The sequence below is a fragment of the Netta rufina genome, assembly GCF_964035555.1.
Source record: "Netta rufina genome assembly, chromosome: 1".
Lineage (NCBI taxonomy): Eukaryota > Metazoa > Chordata > Aves > Anseriformes > Anatidae > Netta > Netta rufina.
The window spans coordinates 133,646,946-133,660,917 of record NC_140123.1 but is presented as its reverse complement, the minus strand read 5'-3'; positions in this window follow the sequence as shown (position 1 = coordinate 133,660,917).

Below are 13,972 nucleotides of genomic sequence, written 5' to 3'. Positions count from 1 at the left end.
GAAAATAGATTTTTTAATCCTGTGAGATATGAATATATCCCAGGGCATAAAAACTTAAATACTGTTTAAAACATTTTGCAAAAAAGTTCACAAGTTTTCATGATGACAAAAGTTGTCAGTTATTAGCTTCCTGTACTACATTTATCATAATACAGTTAGAAAAAAAAAATCTAGAAGACGGTACATTGTGATAATGGGGAAGTGATTCTTGTATATCAAGAATCAAAGCAGCACTCTCTATTGCAGTCTCCTATTGCAGAGGACAGAAAGTGTAAGAAAGCATCCCAAGAACAAAGTCAGGATTAACCTATGATTTGTAAAGTAGTTTGGGATCTTCCTGGATTAAAAAACAATGTAAGTGCTTAATATTTCATCATTTTCTTTCTTGTTCTAGTTTAAATGCTGTGGCGGCTAGCAAATGTGACGTCCATCTACAAGAAGGGCCGGAAGGTAGACCTGGGAAACTATAGGCCTGTCAGTTTGACCTCAGTGCCAGGGAAGCTCATGGAGCAGATTATCTTGAGTGTCATCATGTGGCACTTGCAGGGCAACCAGGCGATCAGGCCCAGTCAGCATGGGTTTATGAAAGGCAGGTCCTGCTTGACAAACCTGATCTCCTATGACAAAGTGATGTGCTTAGTGGATGAGGGAAAGGCTGTGGATGTGGTCTACCTTGACTTTAGTAAGGCTTTGGACACCGTTTCCCACAACATTCTCCTCAAGAAACTGGCTCTTGGCTTGGACTGGTGTACGCTTCGTTGGGTTTCAAACTGTCTGGATAGCTGGGCCCAAAGAGTTTTGGTGAATGGAGCTAAATCCAGTTGAAGGCTAGGACCAACATAACTGTAAAAACATAAGAAGCTTAAAAACTAAAACAAAACTAGGGAAATCGCTTTCTGATCCTGGAAGAGCCAGATCATGAAACTGGCTTTGCACTGTGTATCCCTTTTCCTGCCTGGACTCTTATGTGATGTCAGGGCAGGAGACCAGCAAAACGGATGGGAGACTTGGAAGCAAGCACCTCAAATTCCTTAATGCTCCAATTTTTGTTTACTTGCCACTACACTATAATTATGGAAATAAATGGAAATGTTTAATTTTGAATTTCACAACTTTCATTTAAACAATTCGAGATACATAAATAAGTGCTTTCTTTGTTGTTTTTAGAAATTCACTACTGACGTGAGGACAATATGCAAAGCTTCTGCCCACTTCAGTCTGAATCCCAGCAAACCTTCTAAATGTTGATAGGCACTGCTTCTTCTGTTGATACATAAATAGCACATGTGGTTCATTTCATGCCTATTCTCTTTTTGCTTTTGTTCTGTAATAGACCCAATAATGCAACATTTATTTCTTCACATTCGTGTAAACTGCATATTCATTGGATATGAGATGATCGATATTCCCTATGTAGTTATTTCTCAGCCTGTCCATCAACCTGGGACTGTCATATTCATCAACATTATGAAAGTCTTTCCTTTAAATGAACTGTACAGTTAAAGTGATTTAACTATCTTAAATGTGGTAACGAATTGTCAGAAAACATCAATTAGTAGAAAAGTGAGTAGTTAAATGGAAAGCTGAAAGTTATTGATAAATGAACTCTTCATGCTGAGAAATGAAAGCTAGTCAAAATACTGGAAACCAATTCTGAACAACTTCCATATTTAAATTTTCTCTTATGTTTTGAGTAGATTTTCTTGCAGCCAGATCCTTAACTTATCTAGATAATAACAGACAGAGAGTGTAGCACTGCTGAGGTAGCAGATAGCATTTAATTCATGTGAAATTAGAAGAAATCAGTTAAGACTGCAATTTTACTGTATAATGTAACAACACTATAGTGTCATATACAGGAATGAGTATGACATTGCAAGTTTTATCAACAAAACCCATCATTTCTCTCACAGCAAACACCACTTAATTTTAAAGATGGTTAGAGCTATTTGGATAGTTCTTTCTCCTACCCCTTACCTTCACCTTGGAGTCAGATGCTCAACAGCACATACACTTTTCATACTGAGAAATAAAATGACAAGCTCTGAAGCTCCTTGCATAGATTCTGAAGTATCACAGAGAAACTTTAAAGCATCCCCAAGCACTTTTCAAATAAGCTGAGTACAACTTCTGAGCTTCAAGGAAAAGTACTCATATATATATATTCATGCCTCAGTCTGTCCGTTTCACACTTCAAAGGTGTCCAGGCTGAGTGATTTGAACTTCATATCTGCATTTAAAAATCCAGTTCAGGTGCTCAGAGTCACCCTTGATTTAGATCTGTAAATACAAATGTAGCTGAAAATCAGCTTAGCTGCATTTGACATATTGTTAAGAGCAGCTGTATCTGGCAAATGCAAGAAGGAGCGAGTTGATCCCATACTTGTATTGAATTATGCAACCTCAGCTGAGTTAAACTTTGACTGGCAGGGAGCAAAACTTATTGCTAATAAAATGCAGTTAATTGCTTTTAGTTTTCTAGAGTCTAAATAAGGCAGATGGACAAGAAAGTGAGAGGGATAATCAACAGCTTCAGCCAATGACTTTGCAGGTGGCAGAAGAGATGAAAGGGAAAGTGGCAAGGAGCTGGCGTTACTGATCCAAACAGGAAAGCCTTCCTGCATTCATGGAAAGTTGCAGCAGGATTTCTGAGTAGGAAATTTGGCATAACTTACAAGATTTCAGAAATGAAAGAAAATATATCTTGAAAAATTAAAAAAGGGGGGAGGGGGAAGGAAATGATGGACAGAATATTATCAATCTTAAATAGGCTACACCTCAGAAAACTACTAAAAACCTGTAAAATTACTATATATGTACACTGTGTGTTTTTAACAGAAGTGAGAATGAAGAAGAAGAAAGCAAAAATCCAGTGGAAATAAGAGCCTATGAATTAAAATCCCATTGCTGTTAGTGTCTGGGAAAGTCAACTCCAGCATATATTTTAGTTATGAAGAAACAGATAACTTACCTCCTAACTCAAGGAGGAACAAGCAAGTAGTACAGCTGAAGGTCATGTACTGACCAGTTCATATCTCAGAATTATTACTAAACAACAGCTGTATGTAATAATTCTTTTATAGAGTTGCAGAAGATCTGTTCAAGTATGCTAACATTTCTGCATGAAATAATGGCACACTGTAGAATTCCAAACAATAATCATAAAAAGCTGATGTGATGATGCTGAATCTATGACCGTACATGGTAACAATGTCAGACAATTATTTGCAGTGACAGTTGAGTTCACAGATCTCCCACATCATTACTTTAATTGTTACTGTTCCCCGATTAGATCATGATGCAGCAAGCAATTAGGCATTTCATCAGAAAAGTGATAAAGCATGTTTGTATGACCTTGGTTTTATAATGATCTTTCACTGCACAGTTTAAGAAAAGGCCAGCAATTAGACACAGTCAGTTTGTTCATCATTAGGAAAGTATCAGATAAATGGTTGTTTAAGTCTCAAAAGCAAAATAGATCAAAAAGCATTGAAATTTGGGGAACATTAGAGTCATTTTACTGTCCATTAGGTCAGGAGAGAACACACCAATCAGGAAACCATTTTCAAGAACTGAAAATGTTATGGAGAAGTTACATTACCAACATTGTAATAAATATATGTACACAGGTATCTATAACCATAATTGTAAAGAAAATCTATTCACTGGAGAAAAAAAAAAAAAAAAAAAAACACCTCTGAAAAGACTTGGAAGTCAACTGTAAAATGTTTCTTGGAAATCACAAATGCTAGGGAGGTGAACCCAAATTTAAGACATTAAACAGAAGGAAGATGACAAATGCAGCTCAAACAATTAAAAATGCCACTAATGGCAATGTCCAATGGCAGGTGTTGACATGGTCCCAAAACAGAACAAGTAGGCAAGCCTGAGACATAGTACTTTAAACATCAGAGAAGACAGGCTAGTCAGCACAATTACATAGCCTACACAGAGCAGCATCACAGGAATAATTGGTTGAAAGTGGGCACACAGCTTAAACTACAGGAACCTATGTAAAAAGTAGCTATGTGGGAAATAAATAGACCGGCTCACTTTACATCCTGGTAGGGTAATCTGTTTCCTGTTGTTTGTGAGTGCTGGTAACCTGTACTTACGCTCCAAAGAGCCTGAAAGATGGAATAGTGGTGGAGACATGGCCATTTACAGCAAATGTTAAAAGCAGCGATGGAAAGGTGTTTGCTCAGAGGTTCATGCAATCACTTTGCAGAACAGTGACTGATGGGCTTAAATCTAAAATGGTGCAAGGTCTGCCTGCAGTTTTCCTGAAGGATGGATGCTCTAGCACATAGCTGAGTAGTTTATGCACAAAGGAGTCTTCATAGTTAAGGGAACTTTGTCTGTGATAATAGTGGTGAGTCATACCACTGAGGTGGATTTGCATTATAGCAATTCTTTGCAGTCATTAAAGTGATGCTGCTCTGAGAGCTGAAACACAGTGAACAGCCTGCCTCCTTCCTGTTGAAAAACATTACTATCACATAGCAGCATGTGGAAAAGTAGTTGCAGTGAGTTTCATCAAAAATTATAGTAAACTAATTAAAGTCATTAAGTATATTCTAGGTTGATTAGTGATACAGATTTTAATCAGTCATGCAGACAAGGGCGGCAAGATATTTTCCATTGCATTCCCAACTTCTCAGCTCTTGGAAGTGATACGTCATTGGGAGCTGATGAGCACAGTACCTTTCATCAGTATTATGCTAGCAGGTCATCTCGATCACAGTTCCACCTAAAATATTCTAAAGAAATTCTGATTGGAAAGCAGCCAGAATTCACCCTTTCTAATCACCAAAAAACTCTCAGTGACTGAAGCTAATATAACTGATACCATCTACAAAAAATGCTTGCTTAATTTAATTTTTTAGACATTTTGAAGAAAATTGTATGGGGGGCTGCGGGTTGACTTTTTCTTTTTTACTATTCAGTGAAGCCTCTCAAAGCTCAGAGTAAGAATGGTGTTCCAGCTAAAAAGAGCCCTACTGTTTGCTTGCACTACTAAAAGAAGATAAAAATGTGGATGAATTTTTGTAAATGTGTTAAGAATACAAACAAATTGTGATGCTATTGAAACCAAAAATAAATTTGGTTCATCATTTGCCAGCTGTCGCTCAGGTTGACTCTTCTCTTTTCCTTGGAAATACATAAAGTAAAAGGAACTCAGAGTGAAAATACCTGAAGCAGTCCAACAACTATTCCAAATACTTAACTTGAGTATATCCACAAGATGATGCTAGCAGAAATGGGGCAGGTTTTGGAGGGGTTACAGACAAGTAAAGTAACAGAAAAAGGGCTTGCACAGCATTAGGATAGTGACAAAAGTAATCCACATCTTCCCATTTTAAGTCCCGATCTTCCAGTGTTTGTTGCATGGGAAATCTCTGTCTCATTTTCTTAGTTCCTTTATTCCATTTAGATTAGTGCAAACATGGTCTGGAAAGCTTTAGAAAACAAAAGTAATGAAAAACTAAGGAACTGGCTGTCATTTATCCTATCTTTCTTAAAGTCAGTTCTCATGACCACTGGCTATAGCTGGAGTTACATTCTGCTCCTATATGTTAGAGAAGTAAATAAATACTTGATAGTCTGAGATGTATTTATCTTCACAGTGCTTATGTACATTTTGTTATTTCTGTTTGAGAGATGAGGCAGAAAAGCTTACCTGTTGCAGAGGGCCCTGCTGGAAGTATTTGACAAGAGCAGGAAACTGGCCCAGCCCTCTTCCCCCAGGCTGCAGTTTCCAGGGGATCAGACCTCCTTGAAAACTGGGAGGCAGTAAGCCTGGGATAGTGGAGGTGAGCAGAAGGCTTTAGGTTAGGGCTCCAACAGTCCAAGTGCAATGTGCTCTACACACAAACATAAGCGAACACTGATTTTTCCAACTGGGCTTTGTTCCTCACCTGACATGATGTGAGGAAATGCCATGGCAGCACACTGAGTAGGATTGCTTGCGCAGTGCAGTACATGATCTAGTGCTTTGGCAAGGTTCTAAGAGACTGCCAGAGAGGAGACAAAGGGGTCATGAAAGGATTTACAAACTGCTGCCTCTCCATGCAGTTTCTACATGTCACTCCCTTAGTTCCATAAAGTGTTACAAAGATTAGCCATATGTCAAACTATAATATGGCTCTTAAAGACAGAGCATACTGTTCTTTGCTTTGGTGTCTGAAATTTAGAACACCTTACCTGGGCAGCAATGCTCCTGCCTCACAGCTCCGAGGTCACACATTTTGTATTATGTAGTAGAAACAGGGGAGATAAGGTACACGGTAAAAGCACATCACCTGCCTGACTGTTCAGTTGTAGGTACTGCTGGTAGAGTATCCTGGAACCATCTAAGATACTTGAATACATTAGGCAACTACACACCATGTATTTCCTATGCTGTGTGATAGCTAAGCAAGCTAATTATATTATTGAGTATATAAAGATGGAGATGCTAATTATAAGAGATGCTAATTAGTGAGTTGTTATCTCACTAGTAGTGGTGAGAATGCTGGAGGGAAACATCAGCTTCACTTGTGCCCGTAGCAGAAAACACTGCAATGGCAGATGCAAAGGCATTCAGAAAAGAGCTGCAGAGCTTGTTTGACTTAGGAAAGTCTGATAAACTGTGAGAAGTTTAAGAAGCTCAAGGATAAAAGAACATTAAAAAGCAATTTGATCCCAGTCTCTAAATTCTATGTGAGGAGATTTCAGATAATGGAGGGCTGTAGCAAACAAAGAAAAGAAAAAAACAATACCTGGTACATCAATTTATACATGTACAAATCTAGACTGGCAATAAAGAGCAGGATTAACCTCCATCAATTTAGCCATCTGAAATTCGGGCATCTACTCCAAGCAAGTTATTTAGGCCTCCTCACTAACACACTGAGAGAGGTGTTTCCAGAGGGCTATTCAAACCACCTCTGTTAGGATGGATTGAATCACTTGGATGCCTCGCTCTCTTGGTTTTGTTGTTGGTCAGTATGTTGAAGATGACCTTATACACATCACTGACATTGAACCAGCTGAAGTTTGCATGTGTGTGTGTTCATTGCACTGAAGTTTTTTTTCAAAGTTGGTCATAGTCCAAGGAAATGTCTTGAGATGCACCAGAATACTCTTTATGTGTCATTGTAAAGCTAGGCATGATGGCTTCTGGAATATAAGCAAGAACCACAGGCTGGGAATGTAGGACTGCACAGGAGGCTAAGCAGAGGACCCTAAGCTGAACTGTTCTTTGAAATCTGGGTTAGCTGGGGAATATGTGAGGCTGGGTTCCCAGAAGACTCGTACCAACATCAGTTTTTCTAGCATTGCATTTTCATCAGACTTACAGAGTAGTCAGAAAACAGGGGGCCACAGCTGCACATCAAAATCACACAATGCTTTTTCCAATGGTTCCCTCCACTATTTGGGAACATGAGGGACAAACATGGCCTTCCTTCTCTCCACCTCTTCCAATAAATGCTTGATAATGCAGCTGCGGCATAATAGCTGCTGATGCCAGTGGGACTACGTGGTGGTTGCATAATCAGACCAAAGAATGGAAATCTCTGGGCAAATTCTCATCTCACCTGCGAAATCCTCATCTCTACTGCTCTGTGGGAACAGAAAGCTGATGGTTATAGGAGGGCTGAGAAGGTGAGGATTATTTTAGTGTGTAGCTGGCTTCTGATTTTTTATTTACAAGTGTTGTAAGATTGTAGTGGACACAAGAACATTGACACAGCACATCAGGATTCTCTGTTGCAGTGTGTGCATGTGATACTTGTTGAATTATTCATTGTGAATTATTACTTTCTTTCCGCCTCTAATATTAGAGTGCACAGCTGAAAACCACAGTCATCACTGGTCAACTGCAAAACACATAAATATCTGTCATGAAAAAATGAGCATGCATTGGATCCACAATACAAACGTGCATCCACAAACAAGTGAATAAATAATGAATAATATGGAACTAACAGAGAATAACCACCAGCTGGCCTTAATAAATGCTCAAAACAAAAATCTCCATGATTCATAAATTATCATTCAAACCAAATGATACCAAGCAGAATACCTCCTCCAGATGACGCCAAGCACACACTGTTCTTTTTTCTCTGCACTCAAGAAATGCTCTTCAGTAGGGCTCACACACTGCCACTAACCCAGAGAAGGGCGACGAAGCTGGTGAGGGGCCTGGAGAACAAGTCCTACGAGGAGCGGCTGAGGGAGCTGGGCTTGTTCAGCCTGGAGAAGAGGAGGCTCAGGGGCGATGTTATTGCTCTTTACAGATACCTTAAAGGAGGCTGTAGTGAGGTGGGGGTTGGCCTGTTCTCCCACGTGCCTGGTGACAGGACGAGGGGGAATGGGCTTAAGTTGAGCCAGGGGAGTTTTAGGTTAGATGTTAGGAAGAACTTCTTTACCGAAAGGGTTGTTAGACATTGGAACAGGCTGCCCAGGGAAGTGGTAGGGTCACCATCCCTGGAAGTCTTTAAAAGACGTTTAGATGTAGAGCTTAGGGATATGGTTTAGTGGGGACTGTTAGCATTAGGTCAGAGGTTGGACTCGATGATCTTGAGGTCTCTTCCAACCTAGAAATTCTGTGATTCTGTGATTCTGTAACCCATGCACAAGGCGCCTGTTGCAGCTAAAGGAAACTTTGCAGCCCAGTGTCTAGATGCAGCCCTGGGATGATACAAAAATAATAAACCAGTCACCGTTCACTGTGATACAAAAATAATAAACCAGTCACAGTTCACTGAAGCTGAAGCATGTTTCTTTGTGAAGCTGGCAGTACCTCTCAGGTAACCAGAAAAGAGAAATTGCTTTCTTCCCTCCTTCACTCTGCTAAAATTAGCCAGGGTCCTTGGCTTCTTCTCCTTCCAAACCTCCACTTCTCCCATGACTTTTTATGTAGGAAGAGACATTCTGCACAGAGCTCTCTAACGTTCCTTCCAGCATGTGGTACTGCTCAGGTGTGGGCCTTGCAGGTGTTACATCTCTGCTCCTAACTACAAATAAAGTTAAAAATTATTTATTGCTTGGGTCATTATGTGCAGAGAAATATGAACTTCAACAGGAGACCAAACACATAACCATGTTACACTGCAACAGCTTTGCTTTTTTTTCTTTTTTTTTTAATTGTTCCCACAATTGTTCCATTAATGTTAAAAAGCTGTTCTGTGTTCTTAGTTTGAAGCGTCTTCAGACATTTATTAAAACAAAATAGTTTTAGGTTTCATACTGCTGGAAAAGCCACACAAATGGCTGAAGAAAAGAAAAATCCTACAGAAAAAGAACAGTTACAGGCAACATGATGACACCATATTTCATCCTACATTGAAATCCATCTCTCAACACAGAAATTACTATGTATTTTTTCTTGAGCTCTGAATCAGAAAGCTAGCCTTCTTGGTACTGAAAAGTGAAAGCAGAAAACAAGGCTTTTGGGTAAAAGAAATAACTATTTCAAGAAATACAAATTTTCCATATGCCATTAATAAGCCTTTTTTTCAAGAAATGAAAGAATATCCTGCATGGTGCTGAGAGAATTTAAAAATCTGATTTAACTGAGAGTAAATGTAAGACCCTGGGTTAAACCACAGGTTTGGGGTTCAATTCAAATTCAAGTGCAGAAATAGACTTTTCCCCCTAAATTGACTATTCGGCAGCTGGAACAAGTTCAGCCTCTGGAAGGAAGTAGCATAGGTGTATTGTTTCAGCTCTGCTGGAGGAAGAAGCAGCTATTCTAGAAGGCCTTTAATTTAGAGGAGAGAGAAAGAAAGAAAAAAAAAAAAAGAAAGGAAAGGGGAAAGGGAAAGGGAAGAGGAAAGGGAAGGGAAAGGGGGAGGGGGAGGGGAAGGGGAAAGGGAAGGGGAAGGGGAAGGGGGAGGGGAAGAGGGAAGGAGAGGAATGAAGGGGAAGGAGAAGGGGAAGGGCAAGGGCAAGGGCAAGGGCAAGAGGGAGGGGGAAGGAGAGGAATGTAGGTGGTGTTATCCTCTGTTGGCCTTCAGGACATGCTAGGCGGCAATTTTAAAAGGAGAGATTTGCCTGATGCCAAGGTGGCAAAGAGCACTGAGGCAAAAAGAGCTGTAATATAAGGAGCAGGCTATTCACCTGACAAAGGTTAGCTCACTTTGGTATAGCTCAGTCCATCTTTCTTGAATTTTAGAAAAAAAATAAGCTACAGTTTCTATCTTGCCTGTGTACAGTTATGTGTAGAATCTGGTAGAGTACATGTATATACAGAAACCGAGGGCCCAACAAATATGAATTATAAATAATAGGTAAAAATATAACGTGATACACAGCTGTATATACAAATACATGCGTGCACTTGCACCCCTATGCACATACCTACACACTTCCACATGGCCACATTTTTCCTTCACATGGTATGTTTTCTGCACAGCTCAATTTACTTCAAGTTGAAAACCATACACTTGTATGTATTTTAAAGCTAGCATTTGGCTTCAGCTCTAAGTGGCAAAGACCAATTATAACACTTAGTATTGACCATCCACCTGAGTAAAGATACACTGAGTATAGCCTTCAAAAACGTCTTTTTAAATTTTGTCCTTCATTTATAAATAAATTATTGGCCACTGTGTGGCAACAGAATTACAGAAAAGAAAAAAAAAGTTACTATACTTAATGAAATAACACACTCCATAACTGCTCATCTTTCTAAATCAAACACTAATGTCATAAGCAAGTTTGTTTTGTTTTTTTCTTCTGTGACCTTTTTGTTTTTAAAGTATCCATCATATTGTTCTGGGGTATGTTAAGAGGTTGTACAAGCAGAGAATGGCTGTGTAGTAGCAAGCAACATCATATATCACATGGCGAGTTCTACTGTCTGCTTTTTCAACCTGGCTTTGCATTTACAGCAAGTAGTATCTTATAAATAATGTGGATCTGTAAATTCAAATTGTCAGCCAGCAAGGAAGGAGCCTTTTCCTCATATCATGCACTTGAATTTTACATAGAAGGGCATGCTCTTGTAAAGACTCTTGTACTTTTAATTGTGCTCTTGGAGTTTAGATGTATGGGTTGACACTGCTGTGAGCTCAGCAAATGTGAAGAATACTTGAATATCTTAGGTACATCAGAGTCCCTTTGTGGAAACAGATCTTGAAAGCCTGTAACATCAGCTTCTGGGAAACTGGGATGAGCTGAAATTGGAGACATTCAGATAATCAGTCCTTACCATTAATGTAGAAATATTCAAAGGTTTACAGATTTTTTATTTTTAAAGGTTTGACAGCAATATCAAGAGCATTGGCTGCAAAACCACACACACACACACAAAATACATGTTGATCCCTGCCCCAAAGAATGCCCATCTATTGCCCCATCCACAGGAGCATGCAGGACTGCAGCATGACTGTCACCAGGCTGCTCGTCACAAGCCTCAGGGCTACACTTGAACCACTGGAAGTTCAAGACGGAGGGGGAAAAATGTTTGGGGCCGCACATACACATCTGGTGTAAGAAGCTGCTTTTCTTTACCAGGTGCAGCTATATGTGAGGAAATAGCCGCATGGCCTGGTTTTTCCATCAAAATCTTTTAGTATGTTGTAGCTCTTAAACACATGCATCAGATCTGCTTGTGAATAAACCTGAGGCAAAAACGTTTCTAACAAGAACATGGAGACTACAGAACAGCTTCCATTTAGTAATACTGGATTGTAAATAGCACAGTTGGGTATATTTACTTAGAAAAATCTATATTTGCCTGTAAGAATAAGAGATTGAACATGATGGTAACAGAAATCCACCCTGGCATTATAAATTTTTATAATTCAGTTTTCAGCAGAGGGGGGCTTCTAATGCCCTAGGCTAGACATCCTGCTTCTGGATACCTGCACCTGAACTAATCACCCAGCAACTTACTGTAGAGCTGGTGCGGACAAAGGGAATCTCCACAGCACCACTTGCCCAACTTGATGCCCTTCACAGGAGGAGAACTGCTCTGCAGAGGTGCCTGTTGATTTCCAATAACAGTAAAGGGGCCCAAGGTGACTCCCTCGAAATGAAGGCATCTAGCCATTTTCTGAAGCAGTATGCCCACCCCGGAGCTCAAAGAAGCAGGAAAAAAAAAAAAAAAAAGAAAAAAAAAAGGAAGAAGAAGGTTCATTATATGATACCCTTACTGAGTTTATCATCAGAATTCCTAGAAGTCTTAAAAAAAATTGACAGTAGTTCAAACTATATATAATAAAACCAGTTTTTCTTATGAATCATGAAAATTAATCGGCTTTCAAGTGTATCAGTAACTTAACAGCTGCCACACAATAGCCTGCAGGAAAATTTGGCAGCAATCAGCCAGATGAATTTCAACCTCAATTCACGCAGCTGATTCAGACACTGTGGGGAAGACCTGAGTGTTTCATAGATGTCTGGCAAATCAGGAAGTCCAGCCCACTTTCAGTTTTACTTATAGTTGGCTAGCCACTCTTTTAAGATGGTTTGGGAGTCCCAGGGTGTTTTGACTATTTATTTTAAATAACCTTAGCAGAAAGAAGAAAACATTTTAAGTTACTAAAAAATCAGCCTCAGTGAGGGAAGACACATACAGCTTTTCAGTGATCATCTTTCAATTTATGTCCTCAAACCTTAATCTGTTTTTCTGTTCAACACATAAATCAGAAGTTTGAATGTTTCATATTTCCTTTAAAAATACTCAACATTTCTCCAAGAGAACCAGATGGTTTCAGTCTCAAGAACTGTGTTCAGGAGTATCTGTCATTTCAGGAGCTATCAAATGAAAAACATTGCTACTAATTGAAAAATACTTGCCTTTAGAAGTGTAGGATTACTTCAGAGCCATTACACACAATTAATTATTTATGTTAGCCACCCTATTGATTTCAGTAGTGCACTGTGCTTTGTGAGAATTGTAAAATATGGCTTTCAGTAAAATATAGAGAAGATTGTATCCTGTGTGGTTTCACTCCTCTCCCACCCAACCCAGCTGATGGGACAAAAGATGTATTTATTTTGTACAATTACAGATAACACAGAACCTCTGCAGGAAACCCATCTTCTCCTCTAGTTTTGGTGTGTTAGCCAGGCACCACATTAATAACAGAAGCAAAGCCAGCTGCTGTTCCAGCACCTGCCATGCTGGGGGAGGCAGCAGGGGAGGCAGGTCTCTGCCCCTGCAGCTCCAGCTGTGCCCCAAAAGCCTCATCTCTGTCCAAAGCAGATCCCGAGCACCACATACCAAGGATACCAAGGAAGCAGCCAGGTTGTCTGCAGCCCCACTTCTCCCCTGACCCCAAGGCCTTTCCTCCGCAGGGCGGGAGCACAGCCAAGGCTTGACTGGCAGGGTTGGCTGTCCACCCTTCTCCCATGCAAGGGCCCAAGCCCCAGGAGCACATCTTCCCTAAAATGCCTTTAAAGGCAAGGAACAGCTCCCAGCAGTGGTGTGAAAGGAAGCATATTTTGTAGCCCCCAACCTTTAAAGGACTTGTAAACTCTCAATGTAGGCTAAAACAGGCAAGATTCTTAAGAAGTGGAAAGAGCAATTTATAATCCAGGTTTACCAACACGCATAACCTAAATTACTAAAAAGGAAATTTCTTTAAAATTGCACTTTCATAACTCATGCACTTGAATTTTTTGAGTAACCTTTTCTCAAGTATTGTAAATGGTCATTGCTGCTCTTGAATGTGTTGTTACAATGTTCCAATCTCTAAGACAGCTGACACAGCATTCACTTTTACAACATATTAAGCCTATATATGAGAATTGCCTTACATAATACAGACAGGCAATTCTGCCCTGAAAGTGCATAGCTAACTTATATGTAAAATAAAGATATTTAAAGCCAACTAACAAGTACATTCTAAACATTCCTCCTGCTTGATCAGTTTAATTTATGAAAATAACTGTTAAGTGATTATCTTATTTAATGTTTCCCATAGCTACAGGTAATGAAAAACTCCAAGCTCTAACACTTTCCTGAGTAGAAACT